The 13784-nt window shown below is 53.6% G+C and overlaps 1 protein-coding gene across 5 annotated transcripts in view; it reads left to right on the top strand.

Moving 5' to 3' along the window:
* LOC133251295 (uncharacterized) overlaps positions 1-13784 on the top strand; it is a 293640-nt gene that overhangs the window by 18582 nt on the left and 261274 nt on the right. Inside the window, exon 1 of one of the 5 annotated variants that reach the window (XR_009737569.1) lies at positions 5484-5757. The exons of the other annotated variants lie outside the window; for them this stretch is intronic. The gene's annotated coding sequence lies outside the window, so the exon portion shown is untranslated. Of the gene's footprint in view, positions 1-5483; positions 5758-13784 lie in introns of those variants that run through there. 5 annotated transcript variants of the gene reach the window in all.

The raw sequence follows: 13784 nt of genomic DNA on the forward strand, positions 1-13784 counted from the left end.
CCCACCATGCAGGCAATGAGCTCAGAGAACCAAGTAGCAGCTTGCAGTCCTGGGCCAGAAAGCCAGAAAAGCATCCTGAGTCTGCCTTTGGGAGCGGGCAGATAGGGGCTCCGGCAGTGAGATGGTTAAATCAGAATAACAAGGGGTGATTTATCTTGCAGCCCCAACATTCCCTTGCTCACTGCTCCGGCTGGCCCTGATAATGCTCCCGGGTTGCAAATCTACCTATTTGTCAAGTCCCTCTCCACAGCCGGGCTCTCTCTGGCTGCTTGCATGGTTTATTAAAGAGGCGTTTGCTACCTGTCATCTCAAACGGCCTCCTTTATCCAAAACAGAATAATAGAGATATCTCCCTCCAGGGACTCGGGATGCAAATGCCCGAGGACAGGTTGCCAATTTGCTGCGTGTATTAGGAGAAGGAAGCTGTCAAGGGAAACGGCCAGGATCCAGGCTCTTCTAACAAGCTCATTTCTGGGTTGAGGGGAGACCTGGGCCGCTCGACTTTAGATTACGTGGGCACGCGCCTCTGCTTTCCTATGGACAGCTGTCAGCAACGATCGTTTCTCCCCGGGAAACAAAATTGGCTTTTCTCCCTGCTTCCCCTCCCCCAGCTCATCCTCGGGTAGTGGGGGGACCCTGCCAATAACTGTCAAGAAGCTGTCCAGCTGTGGAGCTGCGCCTGCATGAGGGGAGCTGCGGGCAGCGGGTGCCTGCTCTGCGGCGGGTCACCACGGTTAGCAGGCTGGGGAAGTCGGTCTTGGCTGGTGTTTGCTGCGGTCCAGGGGACAGGGGTCATTTTCTCCCCTGAGGGAATCTAGTCAGAGCAGCCCGCCTATGTCTGGTGGGCACGGGGCAGAGATGCTTCTCACTCTACCCACCTTGTCCCTCCCAGGATCTCATCTTAGAAGGAAACACAGGCTTCCTTCCTGCCCCAGAATCTCCCCACACTTGGCACCCACCACCTTGGCTCTGGGATCACTCAGTGTGATAGTTGGGGTCTAGTGCTTTCTGCCCCCAGGAAGACTCTAGACTCTGAGAGGACACAAGTGCAGAATTAGGGAGCCCACCAAGAAGCTCCCTGCAACTCCGCATTCCTCCGAGCATCCCTCCCTCCGGGTTCACAGGTGAGGAGGCTGTGGCCCAGGGCCTCCCTGACAGCTGGTCAGTGCTGGGCTTTGAACTTGAACCTGGGGCAGGACTGTTGCATTTCCTGCATGGCTGTGCTCGGGACCGTGCTGTGTGGAGGATTCACAGCCCAGGAGAAGTAGCTTCCATATCCTGTGGGTTGTCTCCAGTGTCGTGGCTCTGTGGGCTCAGGCTGTCCAGCCAGCTTGAGGGGCCTGTCTGTCTCCACTCCTGATGGTGGGAGGGGACGGCAGAGTCTCACTTGAGTGTGTGAGACTCCTGGATCCCTAAGAGTTTCATGATCAGCGGGATCTCTCTTCCCCACCATGTCCTCACCTCCATTCCACCCCTCACACTGCCTTAAGACTGTGTTACCCCAGAGCAGGGCCTGCAGTTCACAGAAGTGTCCTGGGAGGGTGGCGGCAAGGGTTTATCCTTGAACTGGGCAGAGGTGACCCCAGTACATGGAGACACCTGCTGGACCTGTGCCGTGACCCAGAGCCCAGAGCTAGCCAAGGAAGGCAGAAGTCAAGGGCCTTCCTTGACTGGAAGCCAGACCACGCCTTGGGGTCTTGGAAATAACCTCAAGGAAGGGGTCAGGGCCCTGTGGGCAGTTTGGGTGTCTGTATGAGGCAGGGAGGCCCCCGTGAGCTGGGGGCACCATGGAGCTGGCTGGCTGCATGTTTGCCAGCTCCCCGGTCCTCTCATATGTTTTGGGTAGGTGCTCAATTCAAGCGTGTTGGTAGCCTGCCCCACACCTTTCCGTTCCCTGGTGTCATCTTTACCTCTTGGGACCTCTCTTAGACACTTACCAATGCTGATGGGGCTCCAAGTGTGTGCCAGTACCATGCCTTATTGGCAGGTCCACCCTCCACGTCTTAGCCCCTATTCCTTCCCAGGTGTCAAGATTTCCTTCCTTGCCTGTTGTACTCAGGCTTCTCTCTGAGTCTGACTGACTCAGCCCCACCTGACCTGTTAGTATCCTTGTTTTACAGAAAACTGACTCTCAGAGAGGTTAAGGTCAGAGCAGGATCTGAGCCCAGCCATTCTGCCCCCAAAGTCTGTGTTCTTACTCCTGGAAGGGCTGCATGTTGACTGTGGCAGCGCTTTGGGCTTAGAAGTGAGGACTCTGTGTGCTAGGAGGTCTTGCCAACACACTGTCCTGGTGTGACTCTTCTGTGAAGAGGGTCTAAGATGCTGCATCTGGCCACAGCTCAGGGCTGCCTGAGGGTGGGGTGGGAGGATAGAGTGGGGGAGGACCTGTAGATCTTTCCTCTGGGGTGGTGGGGGGGGCATTGCTGCTCTTGCCTCAGCCTGTAGGGATGCTGGACTAGGGCTGGGGCCCCAGGCTGTGGTTATGAGCTGGTCTATGGAGTTGCCAGTGCCTAGATATCATGCCCTACAGGGCTGTGCCACCGTTTCTGGCCAGCTGTACAGGCAGGGAGACCTGCTGTGGATCCCTCTGCACTGCATGGCAGGATTGCATCCACCTGCCAGCCCAGTAGCAGCTGCCCATGGAGTCCATTGAGGGCGGAGATCTGGGATTCCTTGTACATAGTCTATGCTTCCTAGAACACACCGTCAAAAAGGCAGCCTCTGGGTGAGGAATGTCAAGGCCAGAAGGAAAAAATGGAACATTTGTGGGGTTCTACCCACAAATGACATTGGTATGTTGGGATTGTTCTTCAACGTGAAGTGGGACCTTGGGCACCTCACAAATTCTGAACCTGGGTTGTCTCAGCCAGTGCCTGACACGTGGTGAGCAATCACGGTTGTCTAATGACTCTGTCAGATGGGAATGGTTGCTATCTCAGAGGCTGGTAGGGGGTGGAGTGAGATGGAGTGTGGAAAGCAAGTGGTATGCAAAAGGCTTTAGGTGCTCAAAGCCCTCCTTTTGGTAGGTGGAGTTGGGGGAGCTTGGCACCTGGCCGCTCTCATGGTGCCTCTTGCTTGCCTCTCACTCATCTGCTTTCCCTCTGCTCTGGGACTCTGAGGCCTTGCTCTAGAACACAAGACACTGTAATTTCTCTAGGGGAGATTCCCCAGGAGCAAACTTCGTGAAAATCTTTGAGTAGATGTGTGAATGCCAGAGCAGGAAAGGCCCTTAGAGGCATCGTGGAACCATGGAATGGCAGAGATAGCAGAGCCAGGCAAACCTGAGTCTCATCCCAGCTCTACTGCCTAATAGCTGTGTGGCCTTGGTTAGCCCACCGCCCCTCTCTGAGCAGCCTCCTCAACAGTTCCTATCCTTGGAGGCTCTTGTGAAGCCAGAATGAAGGATCTTTGCAAAGTGGAGAGCTATATTTGTATTTATTATTAACATGGTAACATGGTAACTGTGTTAGGAGAAGCTGTGTTGCTCATGATATTTTCCAGTCTTCTTGTTCCGCTGAGGGGGCATCTAGGGCTCAGGAAGGAATGAACGGGGTGAGAGCAAGAGAGCTAGGTCTTGGGTTGAGAGACCGGTCCCAGGTGCTCTCCTACCTCTGTGCTCTGGAACCACAATGGGGTGGGAGACAGCGGTTGTCAATCAGCATCCCCGAGTCCTGGTATTCATTCCCCACCAATGGTGAATAGGTCCTGTTTGTCAGAGGGAGCTGGTCAGCCAGAGCCAGGGCCTACTTGGAGGTCCTCTCTGGAGCAGATACCCCAGAGGGGAATGGACCCGTCCGCAGGGCCTGGAGAGCTCAGGCTGGCAGACGTCCTCTGTCGGGGCCTAGGGAAGCCAAGCCTGACTTAGAGAGAAGGCATCGTGGCTGAGTTTGTGCATTTTAGGAGAAAATCAGCCCAAATAACTCCCAGATTCAGACTCAAGCTGTGCAGGTGAAGAAGGCAGGTAGGAAATTACAGCCACTTGAGGCTTTCTCTCCCAGGGACTTGATTAAAGCTGAGGAGTGTTGGAGCCAAAATAACTGGGAAAAGTGCTCTTTGATATGTTCATTTGGTTTTAATTTGGGGGGGGGACACAGGGCAGCCCCAGCTTGTTTTATTTCTGCTTCCTTTTAGCGTCTTTCACTTGGCTCCTCTCTCCCACTCCCAACCCCCTCCCCTCCTGGAGTTTGTGAATTTCAAGGTCAGCTGAAAGTCAAACTTTACCATGTCGGTGATGAAATGCAAGCAGATGTGGCTGGTTGGGCTGATGGAGGCCACACCCTGAGAACCATGCTCAGTCCTGTGGGTGATGCCTGGCAAAATGAACAAAGTCTGATCGCTTACAATCCTGGGTTTCCATCTCGCAGATTCGGATTTCAAAGTGAGGGCCAATCAGGCATGTGTTTACCTAGGGGGGTTGAGAGAAGTGATGCTGGCTAGGACAGGCATGGCTGCCTCATCCCCCTTGCCCATGACTGAGAGCCAGTGGATGGGTGCCAGAATTTGGGATTGGCCTTTGGCACATGGTGCTGGCTTTTCCGGGGACCTTGTCTGCTGGCCCTCCTTGCTAGTAGAAGGGTTTGGTGGATTTTGGTCACAGCCCATGTCCGTCAAGTTGCCCTTGCTCCCCCCAAAGTGCATTAAGCCATTGGCAAATCCTTGCCATGTGACCAACGTGGTGTTGGCAGTGACCTCAGGGTGAAGGTCGATCTTTGGCTGGGTCTCCTGGCATCACCCACACCCCTCTGTGACTCAGAAAGTGGCCCAGCCGGCTGCTTCCTGCTGCAGCATTCTGGCAGATACGATCAGATGGTACAGAGAGGAGCGGTTTCTGATGTCCTAGCTGCTTCCACCACTAGCCCAGACACTGCCTCTCAGGCTCCACAGGAGGTCTTGCACTGCTCCCCAATGTGCGGTCTGTTGATGGACTGTGGCAGCCTAGTCCCTGGCATCCTTGGGAATCCACCTTCCCAGTAACATGCTGGGACTGGCTTACCAGGAAAGTGGGGAGACCCAGCAGACCTGGGTTTCTTGCTCTGTACTCACCAGCTCTTCCCAGCCCAACTCCCTGCACCCAGTGCCTCTCAGTCCAAGCTACAGGACAAAGCAGATGGATGTACTGCCCATGAGGCAGGAGGGTGGAAGGATGGGCATTTGGGAGTCAGGACTGTGCTGGGAACCAGCTCCATCCGTGGTCAGTCATGAGACCCCTGACTCACTTCCTAAGTCCTCCAAGTCTCAGTTTCTTTGTCTGTAAGAGGGGATAAAGGTGCCCTCCTCAGAGTTGCTGTGAGGATGAAATGGTGCATGTAAAGTGCCTGGCACAGTGCCTGTGCTCAATAATGCCTGCTATTATAGCTATTGTCCAAATCCGGCTAGAGCCGTTAGAGATAGCGTTGTAGGGAGGGACCTGCCTGGGCTCCCCTGTGGGCTGCTGGGTTTTTGTAGCTGCAGAGCCCAATTACCCAGCCTTTTCCTCCACCCAGGAGCACAGCTTCTTCCCCAGGGTCCTCACCCCAGCTCAGCGAGAAGCAGAGGCAGATGCAGATAGGGAGTTAGCCTGAAATCACCCTTTCTACCCTGCCTCTTTGATTGGCAGCGCACTGCAGAGAAGTGATGTGTAAAGAAATGTCCCTTCAATCCAGGAGCTGTCCAAAATGGGAATGGTTTTCACGGCACAGTCATTTTTGGATAAGAAAGTCTGAAATGAGAGAATTCTGAACGCAGAACAAAGCAGAAGAGCCTGCCACAACAGTGCATGTGAGTCAACCCGCAGCGCCTCGCAAACAGCCTGCCTTGTTAAAATCAGTCCCTTGGTGCAGGCGGGATTAGCGCTCTGCAAACTTCCCATCCCAGGCCTGTCTGCATTTTTACTTTCCCTGCTGCACGTCTCTTGCTGATCTTCCTCCCTTCGTACCCGGGGGGATTTCCCACACATAATGGAGGCCACTCCCATTGCTACAGTGAAGGAGACTTTTTTCCTCTGCTTTGGGCAGAAAAATAGTAACTTGTGCTGGGAACACAGAGAGGCTGAAACACTCTCTGGAACAATTCCCTTGGCCCAGTCCCCGACTCTTTGCATTGTGAGAAGGAGCAGGGAGGCCCAAGGGAAGGTGCCCTGGTGAAGGGCCCTCTGGAGGTAATTTTGTGGGAGTCCCATGGGCATTCTCTTCCTCCCCCTCCTCCTCTAGCAAGTCCTGCCTGGTTAACTTACTCTGCAGAGTTGGGGCCTCCACTCTGGGGTTCCCAGTGGCAGACACAACTATTCACACATGGTAACCCAGGGGCTGTGTCCTGTGTGGAACTGCTGACCACCCACTGTCCCGGTCACTACTTGCCACAAGAATGGCTTGTGGGCTGAAAAGCATGTCCAGGAAGGAGCAGCAGGCCACACCAGGAGGAGGTTCTGATCATTTCTGCCCCATGGCTTCCTGCCACTCTGGGTGAGCCTGAGCAAGACCGGCCGGCTGGGCTGGGTTCTGGAGCCAAGCCCCTTTCCTCACCCTGTTTGCTGAGCCTCCCCACACTTTGGCCGCTCATTATCTCCCCACTGGCGGGCGAGTGGGAGAGGCCGCGCTGAGGGGAGGGCCAATTACTGGGGCCTCACCGCTACGCACCGCCTTGAATGCATTTTTCTTAAATGGTGAAGCCCTCTTCGGGGAGAGGCAATTTGTGGGGAGCTCAGGGCCGCATAATTTACGGGCCCCTCTAGCCTGGGTAGGAGTGAGGTGGCTGTGGCTTGGTTTAATTAGCTGGGTGTAAGCCGAGCACATCACCAGAATGGGCCCGGAATCCTGGTCACCGAGGCTCATTTCTCTTCTGTGCGAAGCACCGCCAAAGACGAAAAGGTCTAAAGTTACTTCATTCATTGGATCCCTTGGTTAGCAACGTCTTCCAGTTTGAAATATAAACCCACTTATTTTTCTTAACAAGAATCCAGCCCACCAGCTACAGTGTTCTGCTCATGCATTTAATAGGAATAATTGAATGGAGCTCAAATTATCATAACCTAATGCTTTCCGAGGCAGATCCAGCCATGGCATATTTTTTCCTACAAGGAAGCAAGTTATGTGAGGCAGGGCAGTGAGGGGGAAGCCAGCCTCAAGTGCTGCCGGTTCCTAGCTCTGCTCTGCAACGACTTGTGGGTTGAATTTCAGGGGCTGCTGGCCACTGGGCTGGGGGCCTCTAGGGGCTTCGAGAGGCAGGGCACCAGGGTGGTAGGTGCTCCCTAGGTGATATGCAGTCCTCAGCTGGGCATGACTCCCTGGGTCATTTTTAACAATGATCAGGGAGAGAAAGCTAGAGCTGGAAGAGACCATGGAGTGCTAGTACTCTTGGTGGTAGCAGCAATCCTAATGATGTTTGTGGACATAATTAAACATAACAGTGATTATCGGTAAATGAGGATGCCCACTTACTGTATGGTTGTGGGAACTGAGGTCCCAAGATATGGTGCTGATGACAGACCCTTGATCCAGTTTTCTATAGTCCCCAGAGCACAGAGGGAGGTTTCCAGTGATGCGATTCATAGACCCAGACCCTTTGAACAGATAGGATACGCAGGCTCTGGAGGGTCCATGAGGAGCTCTCCCTCACCAGCTACCCAATCTTGGGTAGGCCTCTCTCAGCCTCAGTTTCCACATCTGTAAAATGGGGCTACCGCCTGCCCTGATTCCCTCATAGCACTGGTGTGTGACAACTGTGAGAATTCATGCAGAGGAGGGGGCACAGCAAAGTGCTGCCAGGGTCTTTGAATTGTCACCCCCACAGTGCCCTTACCTGCAGAGACAAAAGCTTCCTGGCCCCACTCAGGCATGATTTTGAGCTCGAAATGACCAGAATGAAAAGAGTGGCCAGAACCAGGGGTGGGCTGCTGACTGTGGGTGGCCTGGATTTGAGCCCTGTAGCTTTCCCCAGATATGGCCCTCATGCAGATCGTGTACGGCAGAGCAGAAGGTACTGCGTTTCTGAGCTTTCCCCTCACTTTCATCAGCCCACAAAGGCAGGCCTTCAGGTCAACCACCTATGGAGGAGTAGGGGTGTGTGAACACAGGACCTGTGCTTTTTCAGCCAACATGGCCCCCTTCGGAATCAAAGAAGGGCCCGTTTCCCAGGGGCATGTGTATAGTCCCTTCCTTATCTCCCTCCCTTTCTTCCTTCTCTTTCTCTCTCTTTCTGGAACTACATGTAAAGTTATCAGGAAACCCCAGCTGGGTGTGTGATGGTGCTGGGCTTCACCTTGCCTCACTGGGGCTGAGGGTGGCAGGTGCTGGGTCCCCCGTGAACACTGTTATCCTCCCAGGGCTCGGCTCAGAGGCTCAGGAGATTTGCCCAGTGCCAGCAGAGAAGCTGTGCTGGTCTGTTGTCAGCACATAAAAAGGTCACAAAGGCAGTGAGAAAGCTCTAGAAGGCCTTTGTGATCCCTCTCCCCAAGAGCCTTGCTGGTTAGGCTTTTGTTACTTAACAAAGCAAGTGGTGCCTTCGCTCTTCAATCACAAATCGTGATGTTGACTACTTCAAAAAAGCAGAGTGAATATGATTCCAATATTTATCTTAGCACAAAACTAACATTTCAGGGCCTATGCCCATAATTCAAATGTTGATGGGGAACACATTGTGTGAATGTGATGCAAATATATACAAGGGGGGAAGTTGCTTATATTTAATAGGGAAACATGAAGTAAACATTTTTGAATAAAATGGCAAAGACTTGGGTTCTAGTTGCAGTTTCTCAGTTGAGCATATTTAACTGGCATGTCCGAGGAGCTGTCATGTGGTCTGAGGGCGGAGCAGGGTGAAGGTCGAGTTGTTGTTACCAGCGATGCCTCTCAGAACCCGAGCCCACGACTCCGTGTTCCCAGCTTTGCTGCGTACTTGCTGATCTAGAGGCTGGCCTGTGGCTCTGGGAAGTTGAGCGCGGCTCCTTGTTCTCTCTCTGTCTTTGCTTCCACTCCAGTGCTCGTTAGTGGCAGGAGCCCTTATAAAGGCACGTGGGAAGGGGAGCGTGGCTCCTTGTTAAGGGCAGTTGCCTTCTGGCTGCTTTACAAGAGTCTCAGTACGAAGGCTCCCCTCCCCGTGGCATGCTGTGTGTGGAAAAGAGAGGCGCAGGCCCTGTGTTCTCGCTCTGGGAATCCTTATGCAATGGAAAGCCCGGCTCCTGCCGGCATCTGACATCATGCGAGAAGACCTCGCAAGCCTTATGTAAACACCCAGGTGCCTGTCTGTGCAAATGTGGGGCCTTGACACTGGCAGGCTCCATTTCTGTTACCACTGCAGGGTGTGGACGTGTGGGCACTCGCAGTTCCTTCTGGAAGTCTCTGGTCTTTGTGTGTGGATGGGGAGGCAGTTCTGGAGCTGCCGCTGCACAGCCCTAGCCCCCTGCCCCCGGGACGATTCATCAGGTTTGTAGAGGTGGAGGGCCTTTGTGATGCTGTGCATGCTGGTTCCTGGGGCTTTAGTTTCCATTCTAAATACATCTTGCCTGCCAGGATACAGCCACGTGACTTCTGCAAGTGAAGAAAGGACACTTTGGACTTGTTCCCCTGGCTCTGCTCATGGTCATCGTCTTGTTCCGCAAGGTTTCATTTTCTCACTGGCTGCACTTTGTGTTTGTACGGGCTTCCTGAGACAGCAGGACCATATAAGCCTTGGTGCCCCACTTTCCAGGGGACAGAGATAAAGTGACACCCAGAAGAAGTTCACAGGGAGGGGGGGACAAGGGGAGACCTGGAATCTCATTGGTTCAATTCAGCAGACACTGACCAGGCACCGGCTGTGTACCCGGAGCTGCACCATGAGTTGGGCAGGGGTGGTGGGGCAGAGAGGGGGGCAGAGCTAGGTCACCCGCGGTTTCCTAAGGTGTAACGTGAGTAAAACAGAAGTTAGGACTTTGCTTGGGAAATTCAGAGGCCATTTGTTTCAGAGGATCTGCTCTGGGACCTAGTGGTAGTGATGATTAAATTGAAAATTAAAAATTATAAAGCTGATAACAGTGCTTATACATATGCCAGAAGCTGTTCTAGGTCCTTTATGGATGTTAATGCATTTAACCCTGACAAACAGTCTCTGAGGTGGATATTATTACCCACATTTTTACAGCTGTGTGTAATAACGCCTTGTCTGGGTTAGAACAGAGATAGGGTGCTGGTTTCTCACCCCAGGCTGTCCAACTCCAGGGCATATGCCCTGAGCCACTGTGCAGGTGAAAAGAAGCAGGCACAGGTGCTGAGTGTATTTCTGCTGCAGTCCTTTCCCTGGGGACTTGGTGTCTGGCTGATGACCCTGACCTGGACATTGGCTCTCTGTGCCTCCTGGGGGTGGGCAGGATGGGCCTGGTGCTGAGAGGAGAGAGCAGGCCAGGATGTGGCTGCCCACTGTCCATACCCAGGACTTTGTGGCCTTCTCTTTCTTGCAGAGAGCCTGGGACTCAGAGCTTTGCTGCTCTTTAGTTCCACTTGCCACCTGAGGAAAGTGTGGGGCCAGCTCTGCCCACTGGAAGCTGGAACCGCATCCCAGGGTGGGAGGTGGAGCTGGAGCAAGGGTGAAGTGACTGGACTGAGGCCCCGCCATGCCTCTCCTCCTGCAGCTGCTGCCAGTGGCTGCTTACCAGGAAGGGAGCACCATGGTGCGTGCCTCCCCAGCCTGCTGATTCCGCTCTCAGACGTGTCACGGCTTTCTCATGTGTCAGGCTGTCACTTCACACTCCTGCCCCTATCATTGCTATCTACTCCCACCTTGAAAACAGACAACAGTATCGCTGATTCTCGTCTGAGAAGCAACTATCTGAGAAGTCTTTGGACACACTGCCTGCGCGTGTGGTGTGAGATCCAGTGAGCAAGACTCAGGAGGGATGTCCAGGCCCGGACCAGGGCTGGGGAGGGAGACAGATGGTTGCAGAGGTGTGTGATGGAGGAAGAAAGGGTGGTGGTGATGTGGAGGTGAGATGCCTGTTTTGAGCATCTTCTACTTTGTTTAAGGCATCACCTAGGAAACTTGTAGATCTTTAGAAGCTGGGTGGTTTGGGAACCGTTTAGCCAAAGTGAACTGATTGTTCCACTGGGTGAGTAGTTGGAACGTTCGGCCTAGGGTGCTGGGGCTGCAGGAGGAGGCATTCTTGTGAGAACCAGTGTGTGGAGGGCTGGGGGAGCAAGACTTTCCCTGGGCATGTTGAGTGAGATAAGTGGTTGAAGCTGAAGACTTCAGCACCACACTGGGCCCTTGGGGCATCTGGGGATGATGGAAACTGTTGAGCTTAGGCAAAATGTTATCTACCTCTGAAAGCCTGTTTCCTTCCAGCATCAGTACATCCTCCTCCTTCTTGGTGGTCTCTAGAAGCAGCCCCAGTGGGTGTTGTGTATCTGGTAGCTCTCTGCCGCCTAAGGAATGACTGAAGGGGCCGCTTAGTGCCGTTTCTGAGCCGGGAAGCAGTGGAGGGGGTGGAAAAGCAGAGCAGTACTGGCTGCAGTGTCCCCTTCCTTGTTTCCCTGAAATGGACCCACTGGTGTCATGGTGTTGGAGCTGGGGGAGGACGGGTGGTGTGAAGTGACTCCATGTCTCAGCTATGGGTGTGGAGAGGTCTGCTTGGGTGACATGGTGACTGGCCTTCAAGACTCGAACAATACCTGGGTAAAGGCATGTCCCGTTGTAGGTGTCTTTTGAGGCAAAGAAAAATAGTTTTTTGTTTACCAAGAGAATCATCCCCTGTTGCTAAGGAAAGAGCTAGAAGGAAGGGGTGAAGTGCCCAGAGGGGAGGGTGTGTGGTGACAGGACTTCCTCTGGGGGAGGTGCCAGAGGAGGAGCTGAGGGGTGGCCCTGTATCTTCTGTGCCCTCTGTGCTCTTGCTGGGACTTGGCCTCTCCAGGACCCGTCCCCCTCGGGCCCCCACGGAGCAGAACACCATGTGCGGAGTCTGAGTTCCCTGATGACCTGCTTTCCTTCTGAGCCATTGGTCCAAGCTCCATCATCTCTGTCTCCTCCAGGTGGCCCTGGGTCCCCAAGCCTCAGGCTGTTGTCTACCCAGTGTCAAACTGATGGGGGCTCTGGCACAGCTCAGATCCTTTAGATCTTTGTTCTCTTACCTGGGTTCTCTTCTCCCCAAGGCAGGGTTTCCTGGAGTGTTGTCTGTGCATGACCGCTGGTGCCCACAGTGACTCTAGGAGTCCCCTTGGGGTACTTTTTTTGAAGTCAATAGTTATGGTTGTGTTTGATGTATACTAAAAGATGTTCATGAACATACGCAATCTCAGGTTTTGGGTTTCTCAGGCATTAGAACCAAGGATGAGACCTGAAGTCTGTGGGTGACTGCAGAGTGTGCTGGTAACAGCAGGGCTTTGGGGACAGACTGCTTGGTTCACATCCTGGCTCTTCCCTCTACAGACTGTGACACCTTGGACTTGTTGCTCAGTCTTCTGTCTAACTGGGGATCGTAAGAGGCCCTTCCTCTAGGGTTGTTGTGAAACTGAGCAAGTTAATGCATGTAAAACATTTAGAAAGTGCTCAACAGATAATGCATACTCTGTTGGTGTTAATATTATTTAAAGAAATAATATTGAACAAAGAGTAGTGAAGATGGTATGCAAATAGCCAGCTCCAAAGTAAATGTTCTTTCTGCATAGATAATCCTGGATTCCTAGTTCAGCTCTGCACCTGCTCTTTCTGTGTCCTGGGGAAGGCATGGTAGCTCTCTGACTCCTCAGTTTATGCATCTGTACAATGGGGAATGGAATGTTCACCTTGCAAATTTGCAAGGTTAAAAATAGGAGACCACCCTGGCATAGTGATGGGCACACAGGGGTCACTTGGGGGCAGCTCTTGTGATGCTGTTGATGACATTGTTTCTGCTGCCATACCTACCCTGTGAGCGCCTGAGGGATGGGACCAAACACACGCATCTTGGGAACTAGAAGCACCCAGGATGGGGGAGATGCTAGACAGACTCATCAGGGCTGTGTTCTAAGCTCAAGGACGGGCACCTAAGAGTGAGCGCAAGGCAGGTGGGGCTGCTGCCTTAGGAACTCAGGCTGCTTCAGCGAGAGACACCCTGGGGTGGACCAGGAGGAGGAGGATGTTGGGATTTCAGGCTGCATTAACTGTGAGGCTGCCTTTTTGAGGGAAAGTGGGAGAAGAGGCCAGGCAAGGGGGGGTGGTGTTTGAGCCTGCCTGAGGCCCCTTCTTAGCTCCACTGCCTTCCTGGGCCCTGGTGACATGTGCTCTTGGAATCTCCACAGGGCCTGCCCTCCCGCCCTGCCCTGGGCCCCCCCGGGTGAGCTCTTGGTTCCCAGTGAGACCAGGGTGGCTTCAGTCTGTCCTCTTCCAGCCACTGGCCTCAGCCGGGCTGTGGCAGCCCTCAGGAGGAGCCTCCAGGTGGCCGGCACCGTGGCCAACCAGGCATGCTTTCTAGAAGGCTGACAGGTGAAAAATGACCGAATCTCCTGACCCTTGGCCTGAGGGAACGTGCGGACAGTTACACTATGGTGTCCTAAACTGGTGGCCTTGGGACTCCGGTGACCTGAGAGTGTGGAGAAACCTCTGTTAAGTGGCCTGGAACCCCCTCACAGGCGGAGAAAGTGAGAGTTCTGACCTCTGGCCTTGAGATTGCTGAAAGGAGAGGTCCTCGTATGGCGGTGCAGGAAAACCCGAGCGGGGCCAGGCTGTGGTGTTGCAGCCCCAGCTCTGGCAGGGGGAGCGGAGGTGGACCCTGGTCTGAGTTTGTGAAATGATACATTTTGTCCTCACTGTGTGCTCTGTGGAAAGAGATCAGTCTAGACTCCTTTCTTGTTTTCAATTAG

This window comes from Bos javanicus, chromosome 7 (genome assembly GCF_032452875.1).
Source record: "Bos javanicus breed banteng chromosome 7, ARS-OSU_banteng_1.0, whole genome shotgun sequence".
NCBI classification, from domain to species: Eukaryota; Metazoa; Chordata; class Mammalia; order Artiodactyla; family Bovidae; genus Bos; species Bos javanicus.